The following is a 7,560-nucleotide window of genomic DNA, read 5'->3' as shown; positions in this document are numbered from 1 at the left end:
CTACTTCCGCCAGATTCAGGAAAGAAGAACACTGACAATTCTATTTGTTCATTTAGTTAATTGGTGAAGTTATTTTCTCTTGTTTCTTTTTTCCTGATAGAACAATAAATAGAGAGGTAATTTCTGTGTTCCAGACAGTCCAAAATATTTTGTATACGTATATGTGTGTGAGTGTTTGTGTGTGTGTGTGTATTAATGTTTTTTCAAGAGTAGACTAATGGTTTCCCAAAAAATTTTGGAAAGAATTAAAGAAACTATATGTATTTTGCATGTAATTTCAATTTTTCTAGTGAAAATATTAAATACTGTCCAGACAGATTGTTTCCAAGACTTTGCAACTGTCTGTAGCCACTCTGGTGAGAATGGGAAAATTACATTTCCTACTTTAAGATTGAAAACAAGCACTATTTTCTGGCATTTTGTTCCTCTTGCAGTTGTCTCTAATGTCATTCGTATTTCATGTTCCTCTCTATAAATATCACAATAGACAGTAATTGTGTAAAATGTTTCTGTGTTTGTGCTCTGATGAGCCACCTATCATTATAGATCACACCGTGTTAATAGGTGAGCTAAATTAAAGTAGAGAAATATGAACACAACTGATTGAATGTCTGATGTCATTGCTTCCACAGAAGAAACACTCATGCCTGAGAAATTAAGCAATGTGACTTTAGTGACTGAATTTCTGCTTATGGGATTCCCTGGTGACCAGGTGCTACAGGGACCCTGTGCCTCTGTGTTCTTCCGGGTTTACCTGGCAGCTCTGCTGGGAAATCTGCTCATTGTCACCCTCACCTCCCTTGACCAGTGGCTCCAGACCCCCACGTACTTCTTCCTGAAGATCTTGTCTTTGACTGATATCTGCTACATCTGCACCACTGTCGCCAAGTGCATCATGAACACCCTGACCCACAGCCACTCCATCTTCTTTGTGGGCTGTGCCTCCCAGGTTTTCCTAGTCCTCTTTTTTGGCAGGCACAGAGTATGCTCTCCTGCTAGTGATGTCCTTCGACCCTTATGCTGCCATCTGTCACCCTCTGCACTATGAGGTCTACATTAACAGAGGGGCCTCTTTGCACATGGTGTCAGTGGTGTGGCTCTGTGCCTTTGCCTATAGACCCCTCACATGGCAGGGACAGTCTCTGCCCATTTCTGTGGCTCCAATGTAATGCCTCAGTTCTTCTGTGATGTTCCCTCCATGCGTACACTTGTCTGTTCCGGGAAGAAATTCTAGAATATGCATTTGTTGTAGTTAGTTGTTGTTTTGTTTTTGTTTGCTTCATTTTCATGGTTATTTCCTATGTTCATATTTTCTCCACAGTTCTGAAAATGCCTTCTGATCAAGGTACGTATAAGTCCTTCTCCACCTGTGTGCCTCACCTCACTTTGGTGAGCTTGTTCCTGTTCTCTGCAGCTTTTGCATTTTGGGGTTCAGCTTCTAATTTTCCACCATCACTGAATCTCTTTATGTCTGTGATGTATTCTGTGTTACCTCCCAGCCTGAATCCCCTCATCTATAGTCTGAGAAAGAGGGACATGAAGATGACCTTTGGCAAAACTTTTGGAGGAAGTAGGAGAAGAGCAGAGTGAGTTTTTAATGGTGATGTTTGGGTGCCTATTGTGTAGCAAATGGATTGGGCTATAACACATGGCTTTATAAGTATGAAGTGCCTGTTAGTTCTAGGTCTCAGCCACGTTGGATGCTGCATGTATGTGTTTCAATGGCCACGATAGTTCCGTGTATTAGTAATTTCTAATTTACTTGAGATATTCCAGTCATCATATTCAACATCAAGTGGCACTTAGTGTTCTCCATGTATTTTCTTCTATTTTAATTCTGCACCAATTTCCACTTGTAAGTTCAAAATGTATTCATTTAATTATAATCCTCACTATTATTCTTGCAATTTCTACTGCACTAGGTGCTTTACCATGTTACACCATTCTTTTTCATTTGTAGTCTCCATAATAATAGTTTCTTAGTTCAGGGAACATGGTTAATTCAACAATTACAAGGTTGGATTGGCAATTACTGCCATCTGAGCTATAATTAAGAGAACCTAAGAGTAAAAGATATTGCTAACTTTACTGGCAATCACCTAATGATATCTGCCCTAATAAGGATGTTAGTTCTTAAATAGAACCTATCGTGTTTCAATAGAGAGGTTGATGAGAAATGTTGTTCTCAGATTCCCAAAAACACTTTCCTTAGTGATAATTCCCTCTTCTGCATTTCACTCTTCATATTTTAATGTTATATTTAAATGTCTAAACTATTAAGTCCAGGTACCAGTACATTACATTTACTTTTGAATTTGTAGAGGTGAAGTTTTAGAGATGTGCAGAAGACATTAATACTTCAGGTTCTGAGGCCCGAGTTTCAATACCTTGCACCACCTTTAATTAGAATGGAGTGGTGCTTCCCAAGGAGCTTGAAGGATTCATGTCAACTGAGACATGGCAAAAAGAGAAGAATGAAGACTGGATGATGTTACTTGTTGGTGGAACTTAATAAACAGGGACAGAAAGGGGACTGATAAGTAAAACTTGGACTGGATTTGGTGTATAGTACCAAAACAAAGCACGTTTTGGCAGGATGGAAGTAGAATGTTGTGATCAGGATTACTCTGGAGTCCTGGTAAATGATGTGGAAGAGGACCCAGGTTTTGGCTGAGAGTGTAAGGTGAGACATTTTACCCATGTGTCAATAACTATACTGTAAACTGTTCATCTCTCAGGCTAATGATAAAACATACAACTAGTATATATGTAAGTGATTTTACTTTAGCTGCTTCAAAATTTTAGTATGTTCCTTCATTTGTTTCTAAAATATTACATCTAAATAGTTTGTTACTTTTCCTCAAGAAGGTTTTGGCAATTCTAGATGTTTTCAGGTTCCAGATAAATGATTGTAGTTTGTGTTCCAGTCTCTTAAGGAAGATTGGTGGAACTTTGATGTGTATTGCATTAAATCTGTATGTGGCTCTGGAGAGAATATTCATTTTGATGATATTTATTCTTCCAATCCATGAGCATGTGATATCTTTCCATTTCTAGGTATCAGTTGCTATTTCCTTGAGTAGCGACTCATAGTTTTCAGCATACAAGTCTTTCACTTATTTGGTCAACTTAATTCCTAGGTATTTGATTGATTTTGCTGAAACAGTAAATGGGAGGGATTTCTGGATGTCTTATTCTTCAGATTTAGTGTTTGCATAAAGAAATGCCACTGATTTTTGTACATTGATTTTGTAGCCTACTACCTTGCTATATTGCCTAATAACTTCCAGTAATTTTCTACTGGATTCTTTAGGTCTTTCTATGTATACTATCATAGCATAAATAAAATAAATATTTTAAAAAAGAAAATACTATTAAAAAAAACGACAGTCATTTATCTGGAACCTGAAAACACCAAGAATTGCCAAAACCGTCTTGAGGAAAAGAAACAGAAATGGAAGCATCACACTCCCAGACCTTAAACTATATTATAAAGCCATCATCATCAAAACAGCATGGTCCTGGAACAAAAATAGGCACACAGAGCAGTGGAACAGAATTTAAAGCACAGAAATAAATCCCGAAACCTATGGGCATCTAATTTTTGATAAGGGGGCCCAAAGGATTAAATGGAAAAAGGAAGCTCTCTTCAATAAATGGTGCTGGAAAAACTGGGTTGAAACATGCAGAAGAATGAAATTTAACCACTTTATCTCACCAGAAACAAAAATCAACTCCAAATGGATCAAGACCGAGATGTCAGACCAGAAACACTCAAATACTTAGAGGAAAACATTGGTAAAACACTTTCCCACCTACACCTCAAGGACATCTTTGATGAATCAAACCCAATTGCAAGGAAGACTAAAGCAGAAACTAACCAATGGGACTAGATAAAATTGAAAAGCTCCTGCACTTCCAAAGAAACTTTTAAGCAAACAGAGAGACCCCTCACAGAATGGGAGATGATCTTCACATGCCAGACATCAGACAAGAGACTAATCACCAAAATATATAAAGAGCTCAGCAAACTTAGCACCAAAAAAGCAAATGACCCCATCCAAAAATGGGAAGAGTATATGAACAAAACATTAACCTCAGCGGAGATCCAAAAGGCTAACAAACATATGAAAAACTGCTCTAGGTCACTGATTGTCAGAGAAATGCAAATTAAGACAACACTAAGACACCACCTTACTCATGTAAGAATGGCATACATCCAAAAGGACAGCAGCAACAAATGCTGGAGAGGATGTGGGGACAGAGGAACCCTTTTACATTGCTGGTGGGAATGTAAATTGGTACAGCCTCTGTGGAGAGCAGTCTGGAAAACTCTCACAAGGCTAGTCATGGACCTTCCATATGATCCAGTAATTCCTCTCCTGGGGTTATAACCCAAGGACTCCATAACACCCAACCAAAAAGAGGTGTGTACTCCTATGTTCATAGCAGCACAATTCATAATAGCTAAATCCTGGATGCAATCCAGGTGCCCAACACCAGATGAGTGGCTGAGAAAGATGTGGTATATATACACAATCGAATACTATGCAGCTATCAAGAACAATGAACCCACCTTCTCTGACCCATCTTGGACAGAGATAGAAGGAATTATGTTAAGTGAACTAAGTCAGAAAGATAAAGATGAGTATGGGATGATCCCACTCATCAACAGAAGTTGAGTAAGATGATCTGAAAGGGAAAATAAAGCAGGACCTGATCAAATTGTAAGTAGGGCACCAAAGTAAAAACCCTGTGGTGAGGGGTAAACATGCAGTTTATGTACACTCCTAGCAAAATGTAGACATATAAATCAGTAGTTAATTAATATGAGAGGTGGAAAATCAGTTGTATGACTCAAAGTTTCTCAAAACACAAACTGAATCTTTTTAACATATAGGCTGTGTATTTGATATGCAGACTCTCTCAAAAGCCTAGACCAAGTAGATTAGAAGCATCCAATAGCACAGCTATATACAAGATACTGGATACTGTACAGCAAACCATAAGAAAAGGACTTTTCAAAGTGAACCCAATGACCAAATAATGGGATGATAACATGAACTATCGATTGTCTTTTTGAACCCTAAGACAGCAGGAACCTCACATCTCCACTATACAGCCTCTAATTTCCCCAGTCCTGGAACCCTTGGAGAGGGCCCACTTTCCCGTATGCGTCTCCCAATCCATACCAAATAATATTGCATCCACCGATCACAACCTAACCAACACAACGATTGCCACCTCAACATGCTTCACCTCAGACTGTGTCCCGAGACTTTACGTGTGGAATAACAACCCTTCAGCTTCATTACTCAGGTGAGGCCTTTCCTTTTATAGTGCACTCTAATTTCATCTCAGGTGGTTCACATTCTAACAAAGTCCCATAACCTAGATATACACCAGTTTCTGTGAGAGAGAGCTTATGTTCGCACGTAGCCATAAACTACTGCAAAATATATACCTGAAAGCAGAAGTACACTAGAGTTTGCAGTGAGTACCTCCCTAACACTTCCTCTCCACTATTTCAAGCTTGGGATCCATGATTGCTCAGCAATTTGTTTGGCTTTGTATGTTAACTCTCTTTTCAATCACTAGGTTCCAGATGCCACCAGGATTCTGGCCAGGCTTCCCTGGATTGAAGACCCCACCAATGTGTCCTGGAGCTCAGCATCCCCAGAGACATACCTTACTAGGGAAAGAGAGAGGCAGACTGGGAGTATGGACTGACCAGTCAATGCCCATGTTCAGCTTGGAAGCAATCACAGAAGCCAGACCTTCTACCTTCTGCAACCCTCAATGACCCTGGGTCCATGCTCCCAGAGGGCTAGAGAATGGTAAAGCTATCATGGGAGGGGGTTTGTTATGGAAATTGGGTGGTGGGAATTGTGTGGAGTTGTACCCCTCCTACCTTATGGTTTTGGTCATTAATCCTTTTTTAAATAAAAAATTAAAAAAAATAAAATAAATAGTTTGTTAATGTTAAATGCGTTTCTTTTCATTCCTTTATTGGGGGGTTAATGGTTTACACTAAACGGAAAATACAGTAATTTGTACACATGTAAAATTTTGTCTTAATTTAAACGAATTTAATATTTATTTAAGAATATTATACATGTTATGGCAAAATATTTTGTTTACAAATGTTAACAATACAAGATAGAGTGGTTGGGTGAGAGCATCACTCTGCCCTATGAATCTAGGAATTGAACTTGGCAGCTCAACTTCAGAATCAAATCCACCATCCATTATCTGTACTGCATCCTATCCTCAACTGGAAGTCATTTCAACTATTTCAGTTCTTATTTAATTATCCTAACCATTTCCCCTTCTTTAATAATCCTGACTATATTCATTTATTGGGTGGAGACAGTCAGAAATTTAGAGCAAAAGGGACGAAGTAGAGAGGGAGAGAGGGGAAGAGAGAGGGAGAGAAAGAGAGACACAGAGAGAGAGAGAGACCTGCAACATTGCTTCACCTCTCATAAAGCTTTCCCTCAGCAAGTTAGCATCAAGGGCTCAAACCTGTGTATTCTTGTGCTCAAGCAGATGCTGTACCACTCAGCCTGTTTCCCTCTTCTTTTTCTACCTTAAATTCTTCTTCTTTTTTACTCACTTGATCATTTCCCTTATCTTTTGTTTCATAAATTTTTATTTGTAAAAAGGAAACACTGATCAAAAAAACTACCATAAGTGGGGTACAACTCTACACAATTCCCACCTCCGGAACTCTGTATCCCATCCACTCCCCTTATAGCTTTCCTATTCTTTAACCCTCTGGGAGCATGGACCCAGGGTCATTGTGGGATGCAGAAGCTGGAAGGTCTGGCTTCTGTAATTGCTTCCCCACTGAACTTGGCCTTTGAAAGTTTGATCCATATTTCCAGCCCACCTCTCTCTTTCCCTACTGGGTGTGGCTCTGGGAAAGTAGGCCTCATTGGTGATGTTGTATGTCCAGGCAAGTCCGGTAGGCATCATGGTAACATCTGGAATGTGGTGGCTGAAAAAACAGTTAACATGTAAAGCCAAACAAATTGCTGACTAATCATGAACCTACAGGCTAGAATAGTGCAGATGAAGATTTGGGTTCTCCATTCTGAAGATAGCTAGTAGGCCTCTTGTAGTTGTATTCCAAAGGAGTATAGCCATTTCCCTCATCTTATGCTTACTATCTGTTCTATCTTATTTCACTGTACACAGTTTACACATCTACTATCTTCCTATATGAGTTTTCCTTGCTTTTTCTCTTTAGATGTTCTGTGGATCACAGTGATATTGGTGGAGCTGCAGCTGGTGACAGTGATATGGTGTTGCTAAGGTTATAAAGATGACTATGGTGGTCTGACAATGAATGACATGTCTGTGAGTAGACTATGTGATTCACTTGATTTTGCCCATTCATCTGCACTAAAACATTTCTGCATAAATTTTTTTCTCATATAAAGATTGAAATTTTGGGGACTGAGGATAAGCATAATGATTATGTGAAAGAATTTCATGCCTGAGACTCTAAGATCTCTGGTTCAATCACCTGCACTAGGATAAGCCAGTGTAGAGCAG

At 39.1% G+C, this 7,560-nt stretch overlaps 1 pseudogene; it reads left to right on the top strand.

Moving 5' to 3' along the window:
• The first annotated feature begins 643 nt into the window (after positions 1 to 643).
• LOC132540284 (olfactory receptor 14A16-like) lies at positions 644 to 7,325 on the top strand (annotated as a pseudogene).
• The last annotated feature ends 235 nt before the right edge of the window (positions 7,326 to 7,560 follow it).

Source organism: Erinaceus europaeus, chromosome 9, assembly GCF_950295315.1.
Source record: "Erinaceus europaeus chromosome 9, mEriEur2.1, whole genome shotgun sequence".
Lineage (NCBI taxonomy): Eukaryota > Metazoa > Chordata > Mammalia > Eulipotyphla > Erinaceidae > Erinaceus > Erinaceus europaeus.
The sequence above is the reverse complement of the archived record's forward strand: the minus strand, read 5'-3'. Positions and strand labels throughout refer to the sequence as shown.